Consider the following 27,798-nt stretch of genomic DNA (forward strand, 5'->3'; position numbering starts at 1 on the left):
TGATTTCCTTTAGGATGGACTGGTTTGATCTCCTTGCAGTCCAAGGGACTCTCGAGAGTCTTCTCTGGCACCACAGGATGGCGGGGTCCAGGGGCTGGGGGAGGAGATGGTGAGTGAGCGTCTTAACGTAGTTAAGATGGTAAATTGTATGTTACGTACATCTTAGCACAACTTAAAAATGTTAAGTGCAAAAAAGTGCTTTCCACATCAATTTCCATCCAATTCATTACTTCTCACTTACAGCTTCCCCTCCCTGCCTTCAAGAAAGACTCTAGTGCGGCTTCTCGGGGAGGCTCACCCTACCCACCCTCCACCCCAACCCCCTCACTGGGTTCTCCTTCCCCTGGGCCACGGAGGTGCCTCTGTGCCAACCCTCTTCTCATCGTCTGTCTCTTCCGGCTACAACTAACACTGAGCGAGCAGAAAGGAGGCGATCATAAACGTGAGGGTGGAAACGAATGAAAACGAACGTAGAAAAACAGAGTGAAAGATGAGACCAAAGCTGGTTCTTTGAAAAAGTCAATAAAGCTGACAAACTGTTCATTTAGAATGGTCAGGAGGGGGAAACGCTCAAATCACCAAACTCAGAAACGAAGGGGGGGCACTTTTACCAGCCTCGCGGGAACACAGAGGAAGACAGGGAATGCCATGAATGACGGAGGGACAATGAATTAGATGCTGAGACGAATCGGACAGATTTCAGTGAAATGCTAACCGACCACCGAGACTCCAGAGGACCTGGGCACATGCAGACCAGGTAGGGAGCCAGTTAACCAATTCAAAACTTCACACAGAGAGAAGCTCCGGCCCGGGCAGCCTCACTGGTGAATTCTACCAAACACTTAAAGAATTAATTTCTCAAAAACACACAGGTCCTCCTCTCACAGCAGCACTATTCTTAACAGCCAAGACATGGATGCAACCTAAATGTCCATCGACAGAGGAATAGATGGAAAATGTGGTGCCTATATACAATAGAATGTTGCTCAGCTGTTCGAAGGAATGAGATAAGGCCATGTGCAGCAACGTGGATGGGCCTGGAGGCTATCACACCAAGTGAAGTCAGAGAAAGACAAGCACCATGGTATCACTTACATGTGGAATGGCAAATACGGCACAAATGAAACAAAATCAGACTCACAGACACAAACAACAGAGCTGTGGTGGCCAGGGGGGTGTAGAGGAAGGGAACTCGGAGCTTGGGTTAGCAGACGCAGACTATTATATGCAGAATGGATAAAAACAAGGTCCTCCCAGGTGGCTCAGCGGTGAAGAATCCACCACCCAAGGCAGGAGACCCAAGACAGCCGCGTTTGATCCCTGGGTCGGGAAGATCCCCTGGAGGAGGAAATGGCAACCTGTCCCAGTACTCTTGCCTGGGAAATCCCAAGGACAGAGAAGCCCGTCGGGCTACAGTCCATGGGGTCACAAAGGGACACAACTGAGCATGATACGTCTACACAAAACTATATATATTTATTTTTCTTAAAAACAAACCAAAAAAGGATTTTATATATGTATAACTAAATCACTTTGCGGTACAGAAGAAATTAAATTTATGACATCGGAAACCAACTACACTTCAATTTTTAAAAAAGAATTAATATCAACTCATGGCAAATTCTTCCAAAAAATAGAAGAGAATACACCCCAATAATTTTATGAGGCCGATATTACTGTGACACCATCCCAAGACAACTACAGACCCATAGCTCTTATGCACATACACACAAAAAAGCTCAGCAAAATTCTAGAAAACTGAATCCGGCAGCTTATAAAAAGGATTGTAAACCATGACTAAGTGAGATTTATCCCAAGAATGCAACATTGGTTTAACATCGAAAAATCAATTAATGTAAGACACCATGTTAATAGAATAAAGGACAAAATGCAGCTGATTCTCCCAAGAGATACAACATAGCCCCACTTCATGACGTAAACGCTCAGCAAAGAAAAGAGAACCCCTTAGCCTGACAGAGGGCATCCGCACGGCGCCCACCACCGCCATCACAAGTGATGGTGAACGGCTGGAGGCTTCCCCAAGATCAGGAGCCAGACCCGGCACGCCTTCTCACCACCTCCATTCAACGGTGAGCTGAGGGTTCCAGCCAGGGCGCCTGGGCAAGACAGTGAAACAGAAGCACCCAGGCTGGAAAGGAAGAAGTGTGGGAAGGCCTCTCCTCCCAGGTGAAGTCTGCCTCCCTCCCGGGGGCTGTCCCAGCCCCCAGCCGCCTCTGCCCACCCGTCCCTCTTCACTGGGTCCCCCTCCGAGACCAAGACGCAGTCTTCTTGCCTAAAGAACTGCCTGGCTCCCAATTGCTCCCGCCACATGGTCTAGCTTTCCCAGCGGCTCAGAGGTAAAGAGCCTCAGGAGACGTGGGTTCGATCCCTGGGTCGGGAAGATCCCTGGGAGGAGGAAATGGCAACCCACTGCAGTATTCTTGCCTGGAGAATCCCATGGACAGAGGAGTCTGGCATGAGGCTATTCACTGGGTCGAAAAAGAGTCAGACACAACCCCAGCGATGGATCGAACCAGCTGTGGCGTGGCTGAGCCCACATCCCATCACCAGCAGGCCCATCCCACGGGGTGGGGACTACCTGATGACCTTCTGGACCAATGCCACACTTTTCACTGTCTTACCTTGTTTGGGAAAATAGCTGTTGTTTGGTTTTGGTTTTGGTTTTCATAAAAAGACATTAATTACATCAACATATATTAATTACATTAACATATATACTGTCATTTTTAAATGCACTGTTAAATGTTTTTAAATTATCTTTTAAATTTCTAACAGTATGTGTGTGTCGCTTTAGTCATGTCCAACTCTTTGCGACTCTATCGACTGTAGTCCGCCAGGCTCCTCTGTCCATGGGACTCTCCAGGCAAGAATAGTGGACTGGGTTGACATGCCCTCCTCCAGGAGATCTTCCCAACCCGGGGAATGAACCTGCATCTCTTACGTCTCCTGCCCTGGCAGGCAGGTTCCTTACCACGAGCACCACCTGGGAAGCCTTTCTAACAGGACACATATCCATAGATATAACGCACATAAACAAAAAGCTCTCAGGGGTCCCTAAAACTCTTCAAAGAGGGGAGTAGCATCCTCAGACCAGAAGCTTGAGAAGCCCTGGGCTACCCAGCTGCATTCATCCCGCAAGGAGCAAAAGGGAAGCTCGGGCATCGTCCCCAAGACGACGGGGGTGGGAAGGGCTGTTGACCCTCCCCAAGACGACAGGGGTGGGAAGGGCTGTTGTCGTTTAGCCGCTTAGTCGTGTCCAACTCTTTGTGACCCCATGGACTGCAGCACGCCAGGCTTCTCTGTCCTTCATTATCTCCCAGAGCTTGCTCAAAGTCATGTCCACTGAGTCAGTGAAGCCCTCCAGCCATTTCATCCCCTGGAACCCCTTCTCCTCTTGCCCTCAATCTCTCCCAGCATCAGCGTCTTTTCCAAAGAGTAAGCTCTTCACACCAGGTGGCCAAAGGACTGCAACTTCAGCTTCAGCATCAGCCCTTCCAATGAATATTCAGGCCTGATTTCCTTTAAGATTGACTGGTTTGATCTCCTTGCAGTCCAAGGGACTCTCAAGAGTCTTCTACAGCACCACAGTTCTAAAGCATCGATTTTTCAGTGCTCAGCCTTCTTTATGGTCCAACTCTCACATCCATACCTGACTACTGGAAGAACCGGAGCATTGACTACACAGACCTTTGTCAGGAAATGATGTCTCTGCTTTTTAATACACTGTCTAGGTTTGTCACAGCTTTTCTTCCAAGGAGCAAAGCATCTTTTAATTTCATAGTTGCAATCATTGTCCACGTCGATTTTGGAGCCCAAGAAAAATGAAATCTGACAGTTTCCATCATTTTCCAGCAATTTCCCCCATCTGCTTGCCATGAAGTGATGGGACTAGATGCCATGATCACAGTTTTTTGAATGCTGAGTTTTAAACCAGCTTTTTTACTCTCCTTTCGCCTTCATCAAGAGGCTCTTTAGTTCCTCGTCATTTTCTGCCATTAAAGTGGTATCATCTGCATATTTGAGGTTACTGATATTTCTCCTGGCAATCTGATTCCAGCTTGTGATACATCCATCCCAGCCTTCTGCATGATGTACTCTGCATATAAGTTAAATAAGTAGGATGACAATTTATAGCCTGACGTACTCCTTTCCCAATTTGAAACCAGTCAGTTGTTCCATGTCCAGTTTTAATTGTTGCTTCTTGTCCTGCCTACAGATTTCTCAGGAAGCAGGTAAAGTGGTCTGATATTCTCATCTCATTAAGAATATTTCACAGTTTGTTGTGATCCACAGTCAAAGGCTTTAACATAGTCAATGAAGCAGAAGTAGATTTCTTTTTTAATTCCCTTGCTTTTTCTATGATTTAGCATATGTTGGCAATTTGATCTCTGATGCCTCTGTCTTTGCTAAATCCAGCTTATACATCTGGAAGTTCTCAGTTCACATGCTGTTGAAGCCTCGATTGTAAGATTTTGAGCATCACTTTGCTAGCGTGTGAAATGAGCACAATTGTGTGGTACTTTGAACATTCTTGGGCATTGCCTTTCTTTGGGACTGGAAAGAAAACTGACCTTTTCCAGTCCTGCGGCCACTGCTGAGTTTTCCAAATTCGCTGGTATAATGAGTGCAGCACTTTCACAGCATCATTTTCTAAGGTTTGAAATAGCTCAGCTGGAATTCTATCACCTCCACTAGCTTCTTGTTCGTAGTGATGCTTCCTAAGGCCCACATGACTTCACACTCCAGGATGTCTTGCTCTAGGTGATTGACCACACCGTTATGGTTATCTGGGTCATTAAGAGCTTTTTTGTATAGCTCTTCCGTGTATTCTTGCCACCTCTTCTTAATATCTTCTGCTTCTGTTAGGTCCATACCATTTCTGTCCTTTATTGTGCCCATCTTTGCATGAAATGTTCCCTTGGTGTCTCCAGTTTCCTTAAAGAAATCTCTAGTCTTCCCCCATTCTATTGCTTTCCTCTATTTCTTTGCACTGGTCACTTGAGAAGGCTTTCTTCTCTCTCCTTGCTATTCTCTGGAACTCTCCATTCACTTGGGCATACCTTTCCCTTTCTCCTTTGCGTTTTCACTGCTCTTCTTTTCTTAGCTATTTGAAGACCTCCTCAGACAACCACTTTACCTTCTTGCATTTCCTTTTCTTGGGGATGGTTTTGGTCATCACGTCCTGTACAGTGTTACAAACCTCTATCCACAGTTCTTCAGGCACTCTGTCTACCAGATCTAGTCCCTTGAATCTATCCGTCACCTGCACTGTATAATCATAAGGAATTTGATTTAGATCACAGCTGAATGGCCTAGTGGTTTTCTTCACTTTTTTCAACTGGAGCCTGAACTTTGCAATAAAGAGCTGATGATCTGAGCCACAGACAGCTCCAGGCCTTGTTTTTGCTGACCGTATAGAGCTTCTCCATCTTCGGCTACAAAGAATACTATCAATCTGATTCCAGTACTGACCATCTGGTGATGCCCATGTGTAGAGTCGAGGGAAGGGAGGGTCCCTAATTCTGCACCGTGGGGTGGACGGCAGCCAGGCTGGCTCCCTCGGCCTCGGTTTACTCCCCCAGAGAGTGGGCGCAAGAAAACAAGTGCCCACTCCCGGGACCGCATCATGGACAGGGAGCGTCCACGCGCAGAGCCCTGCGGGTCCACATGCTCGCTGTCACCCTGATTTTTTTCAATTTATGCTTTTATTGAAGGATAGTTGCTTTGCAGAATTTTGCTGTTTTCTGTCAAACCTCAACGTGAATCAGCCACAGGTACCTATATATCCCTGATTTTCACGACGTAAAGTCATCAAGATGGGCCACCGAGAAAGAGAGACAGAGGGAAAGACCACTCTGGGAGCCCGTCTGGCCCTGCAGTGACAGCAACAGCCTGGACCCCCGATACACCCCCGACCCTGATCTGAGTGGGTGTCTGCCCCCTCAGCCCAAAGACCCTCATCAGAAACAGGCTGATGGAGAGACAGCAGAATCCAGACACCCCTGCCATCACTCACCGGCCTGGGACACACCCAGAAGGACCCCGAAGAATCAGGACACACCCACACCAGGCGGCCCCCCACGCAGTTTTGGACCATTTTCCTGCAGGAAAGCCAAGAAGCCTTGACACCCTTGCAAACCCAGGGCGTGCCAATTACCACCCCGTGTGTGGAGAATCATTAACCACACACGCCAGGCTCACCACAGCCGTCTTCAGGAATTCCACCCCAGCTTCACCTGGACACAAAACCATTTAACCACAGCTGAAGGTTTGCCCCACCCCCTTCCCCGGGCGCCAGCTTTGTGAACACCCCAGCGGTCGTCCAGGTGGGTGTAAACCCACGTGCCACCTGCCATGACCCAGCATCTTGGAGGCGGGTGGCAGGGAGTGGCCAGACTGTCCCCGGGTCTGAACCCTCAGGGTGAGGCCAAGAAAGAGCGGGCCAGAGGCCTGCCTGGGAGCTGGACACCCCCGTGGGAGGGAAGTCTGGACCCACTGATGCCATCCAGCCATGTGACAGGGGCTACTCTGAACCGGTGCCCTCCCAACCCTGGGCAACAGAGAAGCAAGAGCTGGTCCTTTCCTGGCGGCCTGCCTGCCTGGTGACGGGTCCCCCACGCAGCACAGGCCAACACGACAGCTTGCCAGACCCCCGTCCAGGGTGATGGGGGCGGGGATCAAGAAAATCCTGAGAAATGAGCCGCTGTGCCCTGGGCTTTGAGGGGCGCAGTCAAGCGGGCAGAAGCACCCTTCCACCACTCACCCAGCCTGCCTCCTCCGCGGGGCAGGGGGCCCAGAATTTCCAGGAAGATTCCAGGGCTCATTTCCCTCCTCTAAGCCAGGCCCCAGCAGGTGTGACCCTCTTCCTGGGCCCCTCCTGGGACCCAGTCTGAAGAGCCACGGTCCCACGGCTCGGTCCTGCCCTTCACCAGGCCCAAGCCATGCCACAGGCCCCTGAGAGCCCCAGGAAGGGTCCCGGGGGGAGCCGCTCCCCACCTGGCCAGCACAACAGGCCTTGCCTCTCTCTCCTGCGCAGCCCTGGGAGGAGCCCTGAGTGAGCACAGTTTGGGGCAAGACACCCTGTCCACAGCGGCGAACCACCTGCCAGAACTGGGAGGGCTGGGCTGAATCTTACCCACTCTCCTCTCCCCCACCGCGGGGGCTCCAAAGTGGAACACTTTTCAAGGGGCCCAGTCTAAAGAGAATCAGTCTTCCCTGAAATCACTCTGTCACAGAAGGGCCTGGACACCCCCATTTCCCCAGCAGCCCCTCCCATCTTTTATCTTCCACAAGCCTTCCAGCCCTCTCTGAATCTTGCAGGGAGAAGACTCCCGAACCCCAAAACAAAGGCTTTAATTCAAACACCTGAAACACCCACCTCCTGATAGCTAAGAGGCATTTCCAGGAATATTTTCCATTTCTAAAAATCTGTAATGTACTTACACTGCTTGATCGCGGGGCTTTCTCAATCCAAAGAGGATTTTTTTTTTTTTAATACTTAGCAGCTTGAGGTCACAGGAGAATTTTAAAGTCAATGTATGGATATTTTCCTTGCAGAAAACTATGCTTCATCAGTTAATAAGAGACCGATAAGCATAAAGACCCATAAGCTAGAGAGGACACTTGGGAGTCCCTTGGACAACGGGAGATCAAACCAGTCAGTCCTAAAGGAAGTCAACCTTGACTATTCATTGGAAGGATGGATGCTGAAGCTGAAGCTCCAATACTTTGGCCACCTCATGCAAAGAGCCGACTCACTGGAAAAGATCCTGATGCTGGGAAAGATTGAAGGCAAAAGGAGAAGAGAGTTGCATAGGATGAGATAGTCAGATAGCATCCTTTACTCAATGGACATGAATATGAGCAAACTCTGGGGAACAGTGAAGGACAGGGAAGCCTGGCGTGCTGCAGTCCATGGGGTTGCAGAGAGTTGGACACAAGTTAGCGAATGAACAACAAAGATAAAAGTCAATGACATCAGGGTAAAACGCCTCAGGGAAGCAGGGGGTATAAAGCCAGGAAAGAAGAGGAGCAAAGAACATCCCCTATAGGCCCTCAGTTACCTGTCAAGACAAGGTGGTTATCAAGTCACACTTTAGGCTGCAGTGAGAGTGAAGTCCTCTGTCCATGGGATTTCCCAGGCAGTAGCACTGGAGTGGATTGCCATTTCCTTCTCCAGGGGATCTTCCCGACCCAGGGATCGAACCCAGGTCTCCCGCACTGTAGACAGACGCCTAACCGCCTGAGCCACCAGGGAAGTCGGATACGGTTACCGTTAGGAACAGTCCCTTTCCAAATGTCAGTGTTCACTCCCCAGGCCAAGCTCCAGACCCCTGGCAGATATTCAAACCTACGAAGCACAACTTTAGAAGCTGACTTGAAAATGCAGTGGGGGCACTTCCCTGGTGGTCCAGGGGCTAAGACTTCGCCTTCCAGTACGGTGGGTGCGAGTTAGATTTCTGGTTGGGAAGCTAAGATCCCACATGCCTCTTGGCCAAAACACCAACACACATAAAAGAGAGCATCACATTCAATAAAGACTTCAAAATGGTCCACATCAAAAATTCTTCAAAAACAAAAAACACTTAATGCTCTGGGACCCTTTATTTGGCAGGGAGAGTTGGCAAAAGTGAGTAACACATTCTTTCTGGAAGCTAAGTCTGGACAATTCAACGGCGTTAAGTTTGGGTACAACAAATAACCCTGGACTTGCCCAGCAAGAGCCAGCAGAGAAACAGAATGTTCTATCTCCAGGTGCCCGCTGGTGAGGAATTCCAGAAGACACCTGAGTGTGGGCAGGTGTGTGACGACATCGTAACGCGGCGACCTGGGAGGCCCTGAGACCCTTTCATGCCCCCGACGGGGCAGGGACGCGTCACAGGGACACTCGGATGTTGGCCTTTCCCCCAGCCCCGCCCCATTCTCAAGGAAAGCGTGGATTCTCAATGAGTGCAAAGCAGAAGCCCTTGACAATCTCGATGGCTTAATGAAGGGATCTGTGTGTGTCGGCTTCTAACGGACTCATGAATCACAATAAAGATGACTATATGCCTAAGACAAAAGACAAGAAAAAAGGAAAGAAAGTTGGGGGGAGGAAGGATGGATGGTAGGAAGGGGCAGGGAGAGAGGTGGGAGGAGAGGAAGGAAGGGACGGAGGCACTCGGCAGCTTTGACCTCTGGAGCCTGTGGCTCCATTCAGCCCCGGATCAAAGAAAGCACTCTGGAAACCTCCCCAGGACTGTTGTCAAGCCCTGTCCCGCCCCTCCCGGCACTGGCTTCTGCCACTACCCCCCAGGAGGTGACGGGAGCCTCAGCTGGCCCATCCCGGGCCACATCCGACAGCTCTGACCCAGCGCACAGGCCCTGAGTCCCGGGCCGGCTCAGGTCTGCCCGGTGGGGACACAGGCTCCCCTTGCCTTCCACCAAGACCTCCCCTTCAGTGGGGGCCAGGCCTGTGCTGAATACACCCTCAACGCCCAGAGACCCACTTCAGGATGACCACGGGAGCCAGTGACAGTAACATTTTGAGCCCCTTCAAAGCATTTCTTGCATCTGCCTTTAAAGAAAAAAAGAAAAGGTCTATCACATCAGGAAGTGTGATCAGAAACTCTGGTTTTCACTTGCTGGCTATAGTTTTTCTCACACCATGGTGACAAGAGAAATAAACTTATAACAGGAGGAGTTTTCCTGCTGGGTGATGTGTGCGGTGTGGGGACTCAGGGCTGGGCTCTTCCAGGCTGCCTGGTGCAACCCCAGCTCCCATATTCCCTTGCTGTGTGGTCTGGGGCAAGTGGCTTCACTCCTCTGGGCTTCAGGCTCCTGATCTGTAAAATGGGAATAACCAATTGCACCAATCTCTTTATAGAGGGCGTTTTGGTTTTTTTGTTTTTTTTTTTATGTGGACCATTTTTTTAAAACTTTATTGAATTGGTTACAATGCTAAAGCTGGAGTTCTAATACTTAGGCCACCTGATGGGAAGAGCCAGCTCATTGGAAAAGACCCTGAGGCTGGGCAAGATTGAGGGCAGGAGGAGAAGGGGGCGACAGAGGATGAGATGGTTGGATGGCCATCTCGAAGGACATGAGTTTGGGCAGACTCTGGGAGACAGCGCAGGACAGGGAAGCCTGGCATGCTTCGGTCCACGGGGTGGGACACGACTCAGCGACTGAACAATAGCATTGTTTCTGTTTTATGTTTCGGATTTTTGGCCCTGAGGCATGCGAGATCTTAGCTCCCCGACCAAGGACTGACCCCGCACCCCCTTCAATGCAGGGCAGAGCCTTATCTACTGGACCACCGGGAAGTCCTGCTCTTCCTGGAGTTTCAGGAAACTTGGATGAGGTCATCTGCAGGTACAGCGCCATGCTGGGCAGAAGGGGAGAAACTTAACAGTGGCCAGGGCAAGAACCAGAACATTCCTGATAGCTCCCAGGGCATCACAGCCATGATCTGACACCCCAGGCCTCAGCCAGGTGTTCTTAGGTTTCTTCGTTTCCCAGACTGGGCTGGGGACGCTCTCTGTGCCTACAGCACCCGACGGCCACCTGCTTCACAGCTCCTGTGCCACCAGCACCGTCTGACGCCTCACATCTCCCCTCCATCCTGGGACCACCGGGGCGGCCCCCTGCGCCCAGCTCTGGGCACCTAGATGACTATTTGATGGGCTTATGTTTGCAAGACACAGAGAAAATCCAGTGTAACCTAGATCACCTCTGAATGAATGCCCAGTCCCTTATTCGGGTGGGCAGGTCAAGGCCAGGTCACAAGGGTTCCCTGGCCTGGCTCTGAGCCCTTCACCCAGTCAGTCCCAGGTGAGAGCGAGGGGGCTTCCAAGACAAAAACGATCGGGCCTTTGTTTGGGGTGATTTCCTCCTCAATCTAGTCCTTCCCGCAAAGCAGAGGATTCAATAAACTGGCCCCGGGGGTGACTTGGAAGATCCTAAAAGTCCCCTCCCTGGGGCTTGGGACAGTGTGAGGCGCAGGGAGGCTGTGCTTGTACCCTGTTCTCCAGGCTTTTCCAGCCACACACTCCCCCACCCCTGACTCCAGGAGCAACTACCGACTCCAGGTCTGAAAGCCTGTCGCCAAGCTGGGCCTTGGATTTACTAGGCAGAAGCTGTAAACCTGGGGAGCTGAGTTCAGCAACCAGGGGCTGAGATCCACAGTGAAGGCGCCCCACAATCCCCTCAGCACCTCCCAAACTGAGCCCCACTCTGGGAAAGCCTCCTGCACTCACCCGAGGTGACAAAGACACCAGGACTCCACCATTTGGAAATAGAGGACGTAAGATAAAGAATTATTTTTCTATAAAAATCAGTGTGACTACTGTTTTCCTGCACACTGGTTCACTCCCCGCACCTTTTTCTTATTTCAAGCTTTTTCTTCCCTCCTTTTCCCCATGACTGATGAAATACAAAAGGCAGCGCCACCTTGGAACGCCTTCCTCCTCTTCCTGGTGGCATGCCTCACACCTGACCCAGGGCTTCTCCTACATAGGGGTCCCCCAGAGGCCTGGATCAAACCGCCTGCCCGAGGTGACCCCTAGATGCCAGCAAGGGGGCTGTGCCCTCAGCCCCAAGCACTTCGGAAAAACTAAAGAGGGAAAACCCCTGGGAAACACACCTGCACATGAATAGGGCTTTCTAAAGCAATTGTGTTGGGAGCCAGGAGGCAGAAAGACTCCCTCCCCTCCCCCACCCCCCAAAGGGATCGAATTCGTTCGGAACAGCCAAGTGCTGTCAACAGTGCCCACAGGGAAGCACCTTTATAGGCAAAATCACTTTATTCCTCAAGGACTCCTTTTGATTCCAGAAAAATTACAGCCTCTTCCAAAGGAGCCCAAAGAAGCACCAGCTTTCCACTCAATTCTTTCTTCTTGGAAAAGCAGAAATTCCCCAGCACAATAATGGAACCGGCTTCCAGGAGAAGCCTGCGCCCCAGGAGTTTTACATCCGCCACTTGCAAAGCGGCCTAATTCTTATTAAGACAGGTCCTCTGGCCTCCTTAAGGATACTGTGACTTCCTGGGCAAAGGTCCACCCTACCACTTATAAATCCCCCTTAGGGCAAGGCAGCGGCAGAGGATGAGATGGTTAGATATCATCACCGACTCAATGGGACATGAATCCCCAGGAGAGGGCTATAGCCATGGGGTCGCAAAGAGTCAGACATGACTAAGCGACACACACACACACACACACATACAGACACACAGACACACACACACGCACACACACAGACACGCGCGCACACACACAGACATGCACATGCACACAGACACACACAGACACACACGCACACACACAGACACACAGACACAGACACACAGACACACACAGAGACATGCACACAGACACGCACACACACACAGACACACACGCACACACACAGACACACACGCACACACAGAGACACACGCACCCACACAGACACACACAGACACGCACACACACACAGACACACACGCACACACAGACACACACGCACACACACACGCACACACACAGACACAGACACACACAGACACGCACACACACAGACACGCACACGCACACAGACACACATGGACACACACAGACACACACTCGCACACACACACACACACACACACCAGAGACTGAACAGCCACGTTGACCTTCCCCATTTGTACAAAGTTCCAGGCACACAGACGTTTAACCTTCTTATCAAATAGCACCCTTGTTATCTCGCACAAGTAGTTTGAAAACTCGGGTCTCCAAAAGCAGCCACCTCCGGGGGCTCTTCAGGACATCCCGAAGCCCCCAGGCGTGGAACAGGTGGTCACCGAGGGCTCCTGACCGCGCCCAGCACGACACTGGCATGGAGGCCGGACCCAGCACCCACAGGCTGGGGTGGGCAAGTCCCAGGCAGAGACCGAACGGCCATCCCTCCGCGGACGACTTCCCAAATTACCTGCTTCTTGGAGCTTAATTTAATTAGCGGGTTGACCTCATTAACGTTGGAACTTGAGTTTCAAACAAAAAGAGGTCATGAAACTATCCAATTTACTATCTCGAACTTCCACACGGGAACCGCTTTATTTTCGGAAGACGTCTGAGGACTCCTGGGACCGTGCCCATAGCTGCCGCCCACCGGGGCCCCCAGATACCCCGGGCTGAGCTCCCATCTGGCGGCCCAAGCGACTTCTCAGATCCAGCCGCCCAGGGTCGCCTTAAAAGCTCCGCCTGGAAAGCCCATTGTCACCAGCAGCGGCCTCGCCCCCTTCGGACACCCCCAGCCCCACGGAAACACTGACCTCGCCAACGCGCCCACCCTCCCATCCCGTGCCGTGTGGGGGCACCTACGCGCGGGAGGAGGCGCGCCGCGGTCCAGCACCCTCCGAATTCCGGCGGCGAGGTCCACCCCGTCCCCGGCACCTTCCCAACACGGGGGGCCAAGTCCACCTCGGCCCCCCACCCTCCGATCAGAGGCGGCGCGGCCCTCCACCGGGATCATACCTGCTCGCACAATCCAGCGGCCCCAGCTCAGGCGGCGAGTGCGCGGTCGCAGCCTCCAGGCGCCCCCCGCGCCCCGGACACCTTGCGGAGGCGCCAGGGCCACGGCGCTGCGCGGGCGGAGCTGCCCAGCAGCCCGGGAGGGATGCCCGGGCGAAAGTTGCCAGGGAAACTTGAGCAACTCGAGCGCGCCGGTGCCAGTCTCCTGCATAATTCACGGGCGGCGGCGGCGGAGCAAGGGGGGCCACTCACCTGCCTCAGTCGGGCCCCCCAACCCGGCTGGGGCGCGCGGCGGGCAGAGGCCGGGCATCTGGCGGGGGCTCTGCTCAACCCCAGGGACCCAGGGGTCCATCCACGACTCCCGGGCCTGCGCCAGGTGCGCCGGCCCCGGCCCCGCCGAGCCCGCTGCTCCAGCCGCGCGCACCTGGATGGGGGCTCTGGGAGCCGGTGCGGGGCCGGGGTAGCCGACGCAGGGTCTCCGGGGACCTTGCGACCGCGGCACGGGTCCCCGCCCCCCGCGCGCCCTCTGGCGGCCCCGTGCCAGTTCCACTGCTGGGCATGCGGGCCCAGGTACCCGCGCCAGTGGGCGGCGACCTAGGGCAAGGAGACCCCGGGCAAGAGGTGGAGGTAGGTCCATCTGCGGTGTCCCAAGGGGAGGCGCTAGAGGTGAAGGGGATTCAGGGCCGCGGGGGACGAAGAGGGTGCTCCTGCGCTCTGCCCCACGCCGCTTCCAAAGCAGTTTAAATCGACCCCTAGTCCCGAACGAAACTGTGGGGGCGGCTGGGTGGGGATGTCTCTACAGAGAAGTGAGTCCCACCAGGACTCGAAGGACCCTTTCCCAACCCCCCACCCTCAGCCTCTGCGAGTCCAGGAGCGCGCTTACCCAGCGGTTGGTGCTCCTGGAAGCCAGAAGCACCCACAGGGCAGCTGATCCGCACGGCCGGGCTTCCAAGGGACCAGCCACTGGCCTTCCCGGCCACACACGGTGCCACCTCCACCCCGCAGCCGCAGCGCCCCGCGACGCCCCCACCCCACCCCCGCCGCCTCCGCCTCACCTGGCTCGGGGCGCGGCTCCGGGAGTCCGGGCGGGTCGGAGCCCCCAGGGAAGGGCGGGCGTCTGCGCTCTCCGGGCTCGGCCGCGGGCTCCGGAGCTACGCCGAGCCCCGGCTGGCCGGAGCGCGGGAGCCGCGGCCGCCGCCGCTCAGGTGTCCGGGTGGGGGGCGAGGGGGACGCCGCGGCCCCGCCCCGCGCGGCAGCCGGGCCGGGGGCTCCGGGCGGGGGCGGCGGGGCAGCCCTTCCCCCGGCCGGCCGCCAGCGGTCGGGGCCAGCGAGGGTGGGGGAGGGGTCCTCTTGGCGCCAAAGGACGCGCGCGGCCCGGGACTCGCGTGCGCCCCTCGCCGGGGCCTCCTCGCCCCCGCGGAGGCCGGTCGCCCCCTCCCCACCTGGCCCTGTCCAGCTGCAGCCCGCGGTGGCGACTCGGCCGCGGCGTGCGGGGTCTGTTGTAGCAACCGGGGGCCGGCGGGCGCCCGGGGCCGCCTCCGCCCGCCGCCCCGCCCCGCCCCGGGCTGCGTGGCTCGCCGCCCCCCCGACCGGTGAAACCCAGCGGACCTGAACGTCCCTGGATTCTGTAAAGCCCGGTTCCTTCTGTGCGGCCGGCTCCGGCCCAGGAGCGTTTTCTGTTTACAGGGCTCGGAAATGCAGAGCCGCTCGCACCTCGGAGGGTTTGCGGGGCAGAGGCAAAGTTTGTGCCTGGGCAGCGCGCCGCCGGCCGCCTGGATGGGCGCCTCCGCGCCCGGCGGGCCGACCCGCGTCTCGGCCGGCGGCCCTCCCAGCCATCCCGGGTGGGGGAATTAAAGCCCGCGGCTCACAGCGGGCACCCTCCGGGGAATCCTGTTATTATCCAGGACCCCGGCAGCGCTAGGTTTGCCAAAACCCCAAGGCGGATGTCCTAAGCCCCTGCCCCGCAGCCCCCGGCTCCGAGCTGGGAAGGTGGCTTTACTCCTCCCAACCTGGGGGTCGGAGCCACCGGCTCAAAACTTTTCTCAAGACCCTGATAATCCACTGGTCACCCCACCTGTCTCTGAGAACGCTAGGGAGGCTTCTGAGTCCTGAGATTGCCAGTATTCTGCCAAGCGAAAGCACTTCCGCCAGCCAAAGTGTGCACGTTTCGGGGGAGGGGGGGTGAGTGGTTGGCAAACACCAGCGGCCGGGCTGTGACGTTCAGCAAGCCTTCCCCTGTACAAAGCCGCAGTCCACGTCTCCCCGCGAAGAATATATACGTGTGCATGTATATATATATATATATTTTTTTTTAAGTCAATTTTATAGGACATGCCTGAGAGATCTGCATGGGCCAGTGACTTCAACATACCAAAGGCAAAGTTAAATATTTGCTCTAGATATCTTTTTTTTTCCCTGCTTGCATAATTGTCCCACATTTCAAAGAAGTCTTTAAAAGCACTTAGATTGTTTAAAAAAGTTGTGTTTAGGGCCTGATAGTTCAGGACACATGGCGGCAAAATACTGGAAGTCCTTTAGGGCAGCTGCCGGATGCAAACTCCTTTCTCTCCTCTGCTCACTTAAGCATGAGATCTAATAAAATATTTGCTGAATGAATAAAGGAGGCAATCAATCCAATAATAATGATCCTTCAAACGGGAAGAATGAAGGCCTGGCAGGATCCTGCCAGAGGAGTGTCTTCTGCCTGGAAGCAGGGGATTGTTGTGGGGTGGGGGGCGGTTGGTCGGCAGAACCTTCTCCTGTTCTCTGGGTTCCTAGGTGGTGGGTCTTCTGGGAAGTGGCTTACAGGGAGTGAGGGGGTGGGGAGAGGGCTTTCTTCCACCCATCGCCCCCCCCATCCCAAATAAAACATGTTACTGGTGTTTGCCACTACTGTATTTAAAATAACCAACAAGGACCTACTGTGCAGCACAGGGAACTCTAAGTATTCTGTAATAACTATATGGAGAAAGAATCTGAAAAAGTCTAGATCCGTGTGTGTGTAGAACTGTATCGCTTTCACGCACACCTGAAACGAACACAACTTAATCAGCCATGTGCGTGCTCAGGTGCTCGGTGGTGTCTGACTCTCCGCAGGCCCCATGGACTGTAGCCCGCCAAGCTCCTCTGCCAATGGGATTTCCCAGGCAAAATACTAGAGTGGGTTGCCATTTCCTACTCAAAGGGATCTTCCAGACCTAGGGATCAAACCTGTGTCTCTTAAGTCTCCTGCACTGGTGGGCGAGTTCTTTACCACTAGCACCACCTGGGAAACCCCTCAACATAAACTAAATTTTTAAATGGCATTTTTGCCCTACAACTATAACCCAAGTCCCTACCATATCACTCCCCCCAATCAAATTCCTGCCCGGATTTCCAGAACCACCCTGCAGACGGCGGAAGAAGTGGCTGTTATCACAAAGGGGGCCAATGCCAGAACCCGTCTGTGTTTAAGAAACACTTCCCTGGGGGCCCAGGCCTCCACCAGCCTGTCCACCCCACTGGACACCTGTCAGCCATCCCCCTCCAGTCCCTCTGATCTGTTCGTTGCTTGACAACAGGGCTCTGTGCGAGCCGCATCTTTTGGCATTTTAAGGACAGTACCCTGCTTTCGTCCCAGTTTCTCTGAGTCCATTTCAGTATCCAGTTCAGCCCTGCACGGATGAGACAATGTCCTTCCAAGCTTCTCTTGTGAGAAGACTGGGAGTCCAAAACCCATGCAGTGGTGCTTTCCTCACTCCTCAGTACCCCAAGAACACGTAGGGGCGCCCTCAGCCCTGGAGAGCCAGGGCCTGCCAGTAGTTTGCCCCCCAGACATCCCGGATGGAAGCGGTCTTCTTCCTGGTGGATCCAGGGTGGTCACGTCTCAGAGCGCCTTAGCTCCATCTCAGGGTAGGAAAAGAGAAGTTGTTCTTTTTCTTCTTGCTGTCAGGACTGCCTGTTTTAGTTTCTGGAAGCTGCCTTTTCCTGGACCCCACCCCCACCCCCAACAAGTCTGATGATGTGCGATGGAAGATGTGACCTTTTCCACCTCTGAGCATTTCTTTTTTCCCTGTAAAACATGAAGCATCTGGCTATCAGTCGATGTATTTCTGTGTTGTACCCCTGAGCACGAGGCAGGCCAGGATTTCCCAGAAAGAGTAACTGCTTTACAGAGAACTAGGAACTGGGGCATCGTACCGTGAAGAGATGCGAAATCACCCAGTTCCTCTGTCCGGGGAAAAACATTATAAATATTTTGTGGCTTTGATTAACCCAGATGCTCATTGCATTCAGCGGCAGGCCTGGTCTGTCCCTCGCTTGGAGAAGTTCCTGGCTTTGGGATGTTGCAGGCCAGCATCCTTCTTCAGAGAAGAGGTCTCAGGCTGCCCAGGTGAGAAGGAACTAGCTGAGCCCTCCAGCTTAAACTAGGGGGCAAGAAGTTATGGGACTTACCGGAGAAGACGAAGTCAGAGCCGGGTAAAGGCAGATGCTCCAGCCAGCAAGTCTTCCCCATTCCCCCATCCTTGCCAGACTCCCACACTTCTGCAAATTTTTCCCCTGTATTTTCCACAATAACAAGAGCTCTACTTCCCTCATGTTCCCCCCACATCAAATATTGGACCACTCGTCCATTTCTTTGTAATTTCGTGACAGTTTCTAGCCGGGTCCCACAACCTGATGCTATGAGAATATACTCAGATCTTGCACATCCCTTAACTCCCCGCCAACATGACTCCTATGCAACCCTCTGTATCTCAACTAGGAGTTTCATTACTCTCCTTTAATTTTCCACGAAGTTATTTTCCATGGACTTGTTTTGAAAAGCCTCCTGGGACTGATGTCTGAACAGAGAGTCGGGGCTGCTCACGTGGCAGGCACCCAGGGGGAGTTGGCTCCTCTTGGAATCTGTGGTGAGAGAGGCTGGTCAGAAGCTTCTCCTGCTGGACTGGAGGATGGGGGAGCCACGGGCAAGGGGATGAAGGCTTTCCTCCAGGCCCGCGTCTTCCTGCTTTCCGCTGTAGCACATTTGCAGGGCCTCCAGCGGGCCCGGTGCAGCCTGAAGCTTGCAGGAGTTACAGCCCCCGGGGTGGAGGGGGCAGTGCTCAGCCTTCCCCGAAGCATCCTGGGAGGTTGGAGGTGGAGAGTCTCTGCCTTCCCTGGAGAGTGACCAGTCCTGCGGGGGACGCTGAGGCCTCTAAGAGGTGCTGTTGGGGCCTCCCATGCTTATGGCAGAGACCTCAACAAAACCCCTTTATCTGGGGGTTTCTTCTGTGTCTCCCTGTCTTGATCCCCTCACTACTGACTCCAGGTGCCTACTGTCAAATACAGCATCTCTCATCTGAGTCCTCCCAGACAAAGCTTTCTGAGGAAACCCCAGATAGAGCGAACGCTGTCTGTGATCCTGTGTCCCTGAAGATGAAGCCCAAAGGGACAGTTGAGATCAGCCTGGAGGCAGCGTGACCTGAGGCCGGGGAAGGTCCCTTGAAGGAGGGAGGGAACCCGCCCCACGCACGATAGCAGGAGCTGCCGGAGGCTGTTACTGGGAAATGAAGCCTGTCAGAAGGTCCCCCTGTAACCAGCTCAGAGGTTCTTGGGGTTTGCTCTGCAAGCCCGCAACTCATGCAAAACCTTTTAAATTATCTACAGGTGGAATACAGCAGGGTTCTGAAGAAACAACACGGTATAGCCAAGTGAGGTTTATCCCCATATGGCTGGAAGGTTTCACTCTAAGGAAACCAATTAGGAGATACGTCTGATCAAACAAAACTTCTTACTAAACAAAAATGAATTGTTTGAGACTGCTTTGATATTGTCCTGTTTTGAATATCCAGCTAAAGCCAGGGTGACGTTCAGTGTTAAACACTGAATCACTTTCATTTGATTCAGGAATTAGATATGCAAGCTTGCTAACATGACCAGCACTTAGTATTTCTCTAGGAGTGCTAGCCAATGCAATGGGATAAGGGAATGAAATAACAAATATACCTATTTGAAAAGGGAGGGAAACTTACCCTCTGGGGAGGTGCTATGATTTTCTAGATGAAAAATCTAAGGAAATAACCTGAAGGCTCATGAAAGAGGTTAGTAAGGGGATGATAGGTAACGTGTAACTTTTCTGTTTATGAACAATAAGCAGTTGGAAATAGAAACCAATGACATTCTTGGAATCAACAGAACTAAAGGGAAAAATAGTACCAAGACAAATATAATGAGAATTTTGTGAGACTCAGAGGGTGGAAAACGAAAAATTGTCCGAAGAGAATGGAAAAAAAAACTAGAATATATAAAGGGCAGGTACAGGGTTGTGGTTAAGAACAGGGACTGTTAAACCAGACCAAACTCCACAGTTACTAACTGGGTGGACTTAGCCTTGTCTCCTGGCTTCCCGGGGGCATCAGTGGTAAGGAACCCGCCTGCCATTGCAGGAGGTACAAGAGGCCCGGATTCAGTCCCCAGGTCGGGAAGATCCTCTGGAAAAGGAAATGGCAACCCACTCCAGTGTTCTTGCCTGGAGAATTCCATGGACAGAGGAGCCTGGTGGGCTGCCGTCCAGGGGTCGCAAAGAGTCGAACACAAGCACAAACATACACGGCCACGTTTCCCATCCTGTCTACAGACTATAAACGCAGATTCTTTACAGACTAAATGTCTGTTTAGAAAGGAATTGAAATCTTTAAAAACACTCATTGAAAAATGGATAAATGACAGAAAAGGACAGGTCTTTTCAACAAATAGTGCTGAAATAATTGAACATCCATCTAGGGGGGAAAGTGAACCTCACACCTTATAAAAATGACCTCAAAATTGAACAGAGTTCAATATACAAGATAAAACTAAACAACTTTTAGAGGAAAAGCTAGGAGAAAGTCTCTTCTGTCTTGAATTAGGCAAAGGGTTTTTACTTACAGCAACAATAGCATGCTCCATAAAAGAAAAGAAAAGGGATACGCTGGACTTCATCAAAGGTTTAAATTTTGCTCTTTGAAAAAAACATGCTATAAAGAGAATGAAAAGCAAGACATAGACTGGGAGAAAAGTCCTGGAAGTCACAGAGGTGCCAAGGATTTGGATCCGGAATACTTGAAACAAGAGCTTGAAAATCTCAGAAATAATCAAACAGGCTGCCTAAGGAAAACATGGGCAAAAGATGAAGACAACGTGTTCACCAAATAGGATATTCAGAGGGCAAGTGAGCCCATGGAACAATGCTCAATCTCATTAATCATTACAGAAAGACAGATTTAAACTACACACCTGTTACAGTGAATAAAAAGAAAATAGTGCTGAAGACACGGAATGGCTGGAACTTTCACACTTCGCTGATGGCTACGTAAAAGCAGACAAGCGTTTTGGACAATAGTTGGGCAACTCCTCCTGAAATTAAACGTATACTTAATACATTCGATCCAGGTCCATATAGTCGAAGCTGTGGTTTTCCCAGTGGTCATGAATGGATGTGAGAGTTGGACCATAAAGAAGGCTGAACGCCAAAGAACTGATGCTTTCGAACTGTGGTGCTGGAGAAGTCTTAAGAGTCCCCTGGACAGCAAGGAGCTCAAACCAGTCACTCCTAAAGGAAATCAGTCCTGAATATTCATTGGAAGGACTGATGCTGAAGCTGAAGCTCCAATACCCAGGCCACCTGATTGAGAAGAACTGACTCATTTGAAAAGACCCTGACGCTGGGAAAGATTGAAGGCAGGAAGAGAAGAGGATGACAGGTTGGATGGCATCACCGACTCAGTGGATACGAATTTGAGCAAACCCTGGGAGACAGTGAAGGACAGGGAAGCCTGGTGTGCTGCAGTCCATGGGGTCGCAAGTGTCTGACACAACTTAGTGATTGAACAGCACGAATTTACCCAACAGAAATGGAAAATGTTACTGTATGGATGTTGGTAGCAGGCTTAGCGCTCCAGGCAGCAGACCTGGAGGCCCTGGGGAGCCCTGGTCCCCCACCCCAGCCCCTCACATCTCCAAGTCCCTCACATTCTCCTTCACCTGCCCTGCATGCAGTGTGCCCCCCAGCTCAGCAGGTGCCCGAAGCCTGCCCTCCATCACTGCTGCTGTCTCTGAGCCTCCTCCAGCCCTGCACCTCCCCACCTCCCGAGGGTTGATGGGATTGCTCCCCTGCTGTAACTCCAGTAGGCTCCCAGACCTCCTGGGTCAGCTCTCAGCGCCTCGTGAGGTTCTCAGAGACCTAAGCCTCTGTCCCCATCTCCTCCAGAGCCTGGCTCTCAGGCCTTTCCCTTCAGAGAACCTTGATGGCAAACAGACGCTAGGTCCCTCCCTGGACTAGAAATCCTGGGGGTGCATGGCGTTTCCTGTCCCCAGGGCACCCTTCATGGTTTCGGGGAGGGGGGCTTGGAGTTTGTGGCTAGGGTTTGGTTCACACTCTGGCCCCCTACACGGAGGGCCAGGAGAGACAAAAGGAAGAGGCAGCCGCTCTGGACAGGCAGGCGGCATCAGCAGGAAACTTACATACAGATGTGTACGCGAAACCCGTGTGTCTTCATGACCACCTGCCGAATCCTGAGGTTTGTATGGAGCTCAGGGCTCAGTCACGTGCACTGGCCAGTGGTCTCAACACCACTCTCATCTCTCAAGGCCGCGCCCTTGAATGTGGCTCCCACTGCAGGCCCAGGTGGGCAGAGGACACATTCAGGGACACGGGATGGGTAAGGGACAGCCAACTGCCTGGGACTAGCCCACGACCTCTGGGTGACCTCTCCTACCACCCGGTCTCTGAAGTCATTTAATGTAAGAACCGTGACGGAGCTGTTACGAGGGACCAGTGTTTGAGGTGCTGTAGGTGACAGGGCTCCCCTACACCCATTTCAGCATGAACATGTCCGAATCCCGATCCATCACGGAGGGGGGACATGCCCCGACAAAGAGGACAGGCCACCTTGGGTCAGGGACTCCAGGCGGGTGGGAGTCCCGAAACACTCCATCCTGAAAGTGTTCCTAATGACTGCCCCGTTGGGGTTCTGGTGTCCGGAAAGCAAATCCCATGACAGCTGAAGTTTCACAAGCGTGCAGAGCTGATAGATCACTTCCAGGCATCCAGTACTCTGAAGGCAATAGTATTTAAAAGAGTAAAACATTTTCATTTCAGATAAGTGAGTGATGGCTTCAGCAAAGACTCTGGCCTGCTACCACTGCCTGGGCAGTAACCGGAGTCACTTGGTAGATTTCCCGCTTGTAACAAAGCCTTCTCCCTCCGCCCTTCCCGGGTCAGAGTCAAAGAAATTAATTCTAGAGGGAAGAGGTAACGTAAAAGTCAAAAGAAAATGTCAGCGGTGAATTATTTGACTTTCGGCGCGAGAGATGGATGCCGTCTCCGCTGACAGCCTGGACTGGAGGGTCGGGATGTTCTAATTCCTCCCAGGGTCCACCCTTAGGACAAGGGAAGCAGGATATGGAACCATTTTATTAGCGTGATTGGACTTTCTGTCTCTGGACTGCGGCGTGCACACAGGATGGCGTGCGTAGGATCTGCAGAGCTTTAGGAAAACAAGATGCCAGCTACTCGACCCCCATCTTACCTGCTTGGGAGGGGCTGGGTGTGGGGGCCTCCGACTGGGGCCCATGTCCGGGGCTCACAGGCTGGAGTCAGGGGAGCCCCAGGGTCCCAGCTGAGGGGTCTGAGTTCCTCCTGCTGGTCTGCTGCCCAGGGGACTGGAAACCACACCACCCCCCGCTCAGGGCAGGCCCCCACCGCAGCAACCCACTGTGCCAGACAAGCCTGGGCCACTGCCTTGCTTGTGACTGGGTGTCAGGGGCAACCAGGGAGTCTGGGCACCCCAAGAATCATCTCACACCTTCCAGGGGAGCCTCTCCTCTGGGGAACACTGCTCCGTGGTGGGCTCTGAGACCTCATTTCTTAGATTGTCAAAGTCCTCCAAAAACATGGGTTATAATGGCTCAGACAGGAAAGAACCTGCCTGCAATGCAGGAAACCCAGGTTTGACCCCTGCGTCGGGAAGATCCCCTGGCGAAGGGAATGACAACCCACTCTAGTATTCTCGCCTGGAGAATCCCATGGACAGAGGAACCTGGCGGGCTACGGTCCACAGGATCGCAAAGAGCTGGACACGACAGTGACCAACACTTTCAGTTTCCAAAATCTGACCTTCAAGGTGGGAATGGAGAAACGGCGGAAGCTTGGAGGCTGGAGGGAGCCTGAAAGGAGATACATGCCCTTACCCCACTGCGCTGCTCCAGCGCTGACCCGATGCTCCCCAGGGAGGTGGAAAGGCGGAGCTGTACAGGGCTGAGAACAGGGTGCCACAGAGTCAAACTTTCATTTGCGTTAGTATCACGTACTATCATTATCGCTGCATTCTTGTCTTTGTTATGTTGTTTTACACTGTTTTATGCATTGATGCATTGCTGTTATTATTGTTAATTATTAAAATAATCAAACCAGTCAATCCTAAAGGAAATCAACCTTGAATATGTATTGGAAGAACTGATGCTAAAGCTATAGCTCCAAAACTTTGGCCACCTGTTGCAAAGAGCTGACTCATTGGCAAAGACCCTGATGCTGGGAGAGATTGAAGGCAGGAGGAGAAGGGGGCGACAGAGGGTGAGATGGTTAGATAGCATCACTGACTCAATGGACATGAGTTTGAGCAAACTCGGGGAGATAATGAAAGACAGTGGCGTGCTGCGGTCCATGGGGTCGCAAAGAGTCGGACATGACTTAGCAACTCAACAACAATTAAAATGATAGAGTAATAGAACAGCAAATTTTTGTCAAGGCAGGCAAGAAAGACACAAAGTACCTCTCAGGTGGAAACTGTCTCACCGTCTCATGTATTACATATAAATATATATAAATTATAATATTATAATTATACTATTATAAATTATAATTTTTCTATGTAAATGATAAATCTATATTAATATAAATTATATAAATATTATAAATTATAATATTTATAACATATAGTTATATATAAATATATCCCCCAACTCTGTGGTCCAGGCGCACCTCTGAGCATGGGGGAGGCCTGAGTTTGAGAGGAGGAGTCACGGAAGGGGAAGGAAGGGGAGAAATAGGAGCCAGGGAGGGGGGCGTGGAGGCAGCAGGGTTGGGGAGGAGAAGCTGGGGTGGGGAGGAAGGTGGGCTACACAAACTTCCTTGATTCCAGAACTTCTCTGATTTGCATTGTGGACAGTAGCAGCTGGTGCTAATTGTGACCTGCACCTTTGGGGGCCTCAAGCCACCCCATCCACACCCCATCAACAGCGTGAAATTGTGTGGTTGTTACATATTTGACAAGAAGGGTCAGTGGAAGCATACATTTCAGGAGTCTCGGGGACGGCGAGCAGAAGCCACCTTTCAGAGAGGAGGCGCCTGGTGGGCGGGTCGGCTGGGGTGAGGGCTCGCTTATGCCTGCTGAGCCCCCCAGCCCTTGTGTCAACTACGGTAGGTGTTAGTGTGTGTTATTTTACGAGGGCAAATGAAATTGTGCACAGGAGGTGGCTAAGACAGAGCCTGCCACAAAGACAGAGCTCTTTCAATGCTAGCTGGTGTCGTTATGAAGACCATTGAAGAGAATTAAAGATATTAGATCTAGAAGTGGAAGGAAGCTCTAGGGCCGCCACCGAGTCACTGATGAGATGGCTGGTGGAAACAGAATTAGGCCTTGTCTCACTCTTGTAATTTGGGTTCAACACAAAGAACTTTCCTTAACATCGGGTGAAGAGTCCCTGTGACATTGCCTTCAGGGTCCACTTTCAAACTCAAGAATCTGGGATGGAACATACAGGACCGTTGAGGACTGATTAGGAAGCATGTTTCAAAATTCTGAGAACACAGATTTGGTTTGCTAACAACAGTAAAATGAATGGACGCCTAAATTACATTTCAATTAAAATTAAGGGAAGGAGTGGGAGGTTGAGGTTAGCAGATGCAGAAAACTACCTTATATAGGGTGGGTAAACAGCAAGATCGTATTGTATAGCAATACAGCCACTCAGTCGTGTCCGACTCTTTTCGACCCCATGGACTGCAGCACGCCAGGCTTCTCTGTCCTTCACTATCTCCCAGAGTTTGCTCAAACTCATGCCCATTGAGTCAGTGATGCCATCCAACCATCTCATCCTCTGTCACCCCTCCTCCTCCAGCCCCCAGTCTTTCCCAGCATCAGGGTCTTTGCCAGTGAGTCAGCTCTTAGCATCAGGTGGCCAAAGGATTGGAGCTTCAGCTTTAGCAGTCAACTATATTTCAGTGAAATTTTTTTCAATTCCAAAAACTAAAAGAAAAAAATGTTTTAAGTAAATGACTTTTTTTAACGGTAGTAAAATCTCCCCTTACACTTCTTGCCAAGGTCTCTGCCAAGCAGAACTGGGTCTGCCCACCCAGTGGCTGAACAAAGCGATAGTTGATTGACAATGGTGTAATTTCTGCTTACAGCTGAGTGATTCAGTTATACACACATGGGCTCCTTTTCATATTCTTTTCCTTTACAGTTTATCTCAGGATGTTGACTGCAGCTCCCTCTGTTCTCCCAGCCCCAGGAAGCCACGGCCTCACGTTCTGGGAGCCGTGGTCTTTCTCGACGGCTGCTGGACAATCATGCCGGGTGCTCCCTTCTTGTGTGCAGCGAGTGTAGCTGGCCGCCTGCCTCACGCAGGCCCGTTTCAACCTGGATTCTGTCTGAAAGACAGTGCATGGCTGTGCCCGCCCTGGTGGAAAGTGTTCATGTCGCCATTCGCTGGACTAAAGACAGTCTGCCTGGTGCCTCCTGGAGGTGTGAGGTCCACCAGGGCACATCCCTCTGGAGCCTGGTCAGTCTCCCTGCAGGAACGCATTGGACTGCCTCTGGGGGAGCCCCCTTGACTGTTGCAAGGGGTCTGGTAGAAGTGAAATGGGCCCAGTTTGGATTCTGTAGGGGGCTCCCCGCATCGACTGGAGGAATGAGCAAGGAACACAGATGAACTTCCTAGCCCTCCGAGGGCAGTACCCTCCAAGAACAGATAGGGGTTTCAGCTCGACCCTTGGACCACCCAGAGATCCTCCCAAGCCTGCTTCATTACGAATGATTAACGCGCTCCCTTCACGAGTCTTTTCACACAATAGGCCCTGGCATTAAGGTTAATTGGTCCAGTAATAACTTGATTACGGAAGGCACATTACAGAGAATTATAACCAGTGTCTTCCACTTAATGATTCCTTCCCACGGGTTCCCTGAGTGCCTTTTAGCGTGACAGCTGCAGAGCTGACATTAAGAGCATCACAGGCCAAGAGAGGACTGTACTTTGCCGCCATAAGAGATGCGAAAGAAAGAGGAGCTTTGAACCTATGTGAAGACAGACAAAAGACGCAAAGGCAAACGTGGAATTTGCCATTGATGCTTTTCACAACCACTGAATATAGATTCCATACCTGAATTCTTTCACTTGGTTTTATTTAATTGTGCAATTTGTCATTGATGCCTTTCACAACCACTGAATACAGGCTCCATACCTGAATTCTTTTATTCGGTTTTATTTTTGATTCCATAATGAGCGCTTGCAAGGTGACAGGTTTTGGTTGCCACGTGTGTTGTGAAAAAATAGAAAATTAAGTGGAAGGCACAGTTGGAAAAAATTAAAACAGCAAGATGGAGCTGGCTTTTGTCTGGCTTAAGATTCCCCAGGCCGAACCCTAGGGGATGATGGAGGGCGGATGCCACCTCCGGTGGGAGGTGGGTCCTGTCGTGCGAAGGCAAAGGAGAGGCTGTGTTCTACCCACTGGCCACAACATGGGGCTGAAATACTGTCCCACCTGGAACCCTGACTTGCTTCCAAAGATTTAATTTCAGCTCTTAGTTGCTTTATTTTTAACACGTCTCCCTGGGTCATGGGATTAATAACTATTGAAACGACTGTGAAACAGCCTGCCCAGCACGTTGTGCAGAAGCGCTGATGGTCATTGCATGAGGAAAACTGGGGGCTCATTGGGATGCTGAGGCTTGACAGACAGTCCAGTGGCCCCTGAAAGCTGGGGGCATCGTAATCCCAGTTCTAAGATGTGACTAGAAATGGGAGCCCGAGGCCTGTTAGCTGCACAAAGAGGCCCGCCTGTGGGGCTGGACGGGCTTCAGGGACAGCTGCCCGCCCCGTCCAGCGATGGCAGTGCTGAGGGAGGCCCCCACTGAGCTCCCTACCATGGGGACTCCATCCTGCGCCAGCGCAGGCAGATACAGGCCTGCCAGCAGGGAGCTGGGTTTAGATCAGAGAGAAAGAAGATGGCAGGGTAGGCTTGTATTTTTTTAATTGACATAGTAAATGAAGAAATATTTCTTTTAAATGACCTGGTCGGAGATCA

At 52.2% G+C, this 27,798-nt stretch overlaps 1 protein-coding gene and 1 long non-coding RNA gene across 4 annotated transcripts in view; one reads left to right on the plus strand and one right to left on the minus strand.

Annotated features, from left to right (window-relative positions):
- The window catches only part of SHANK2 (SH3 and multiple ankyrin repeat domains 2), a 554,755-nt gene extending 539,789 nt beyond the window's left edge, over positions 1 to 14,966 (minus strand). For all 3 annotated transcript variants that reach the window (XM_069565267.1, XM_069565270.1, XM_069565265.1), the window contains exon 1: positions 14,549 to 14,966. The gene's annotated coding sequence lies outside the window, so the exon portion shown is untranslated. The remainder of the gene's footprint in view (positions 1 to 14,548) is intronic.
- LOC138426574 (uncharacterized) lies at positions 14,025 to 26,960 on the plus strand. Its single transcript, XR_011251702.1, has 2 exons — positions 14,025 to 14,120; positions 25,959 to 26,960. It is a non-coding gene; the product is annotated as an uncharacterized lncRNA (long non-coding RNA).
- The last annotated feature ends 838 nt before the right edge of the window (positions 26,961 to 27,798 follow it).

Source organism: Ovis canadensis, chromosome 21 (assembly GCF_042477335.2).
Source record: "Ovis canadensis isolate MfBH-ARS-UI-01 breed Bighorn chromosome 21, ARS-UI_OviCan_v2, whole genome shotgun sequence".
Taxonomy (NCBI): Eukaryota; Metazoa; Chordata; class Mammalia; order Artiodactyla; family Bovidae; genus Ovis; species Ovis canadensis.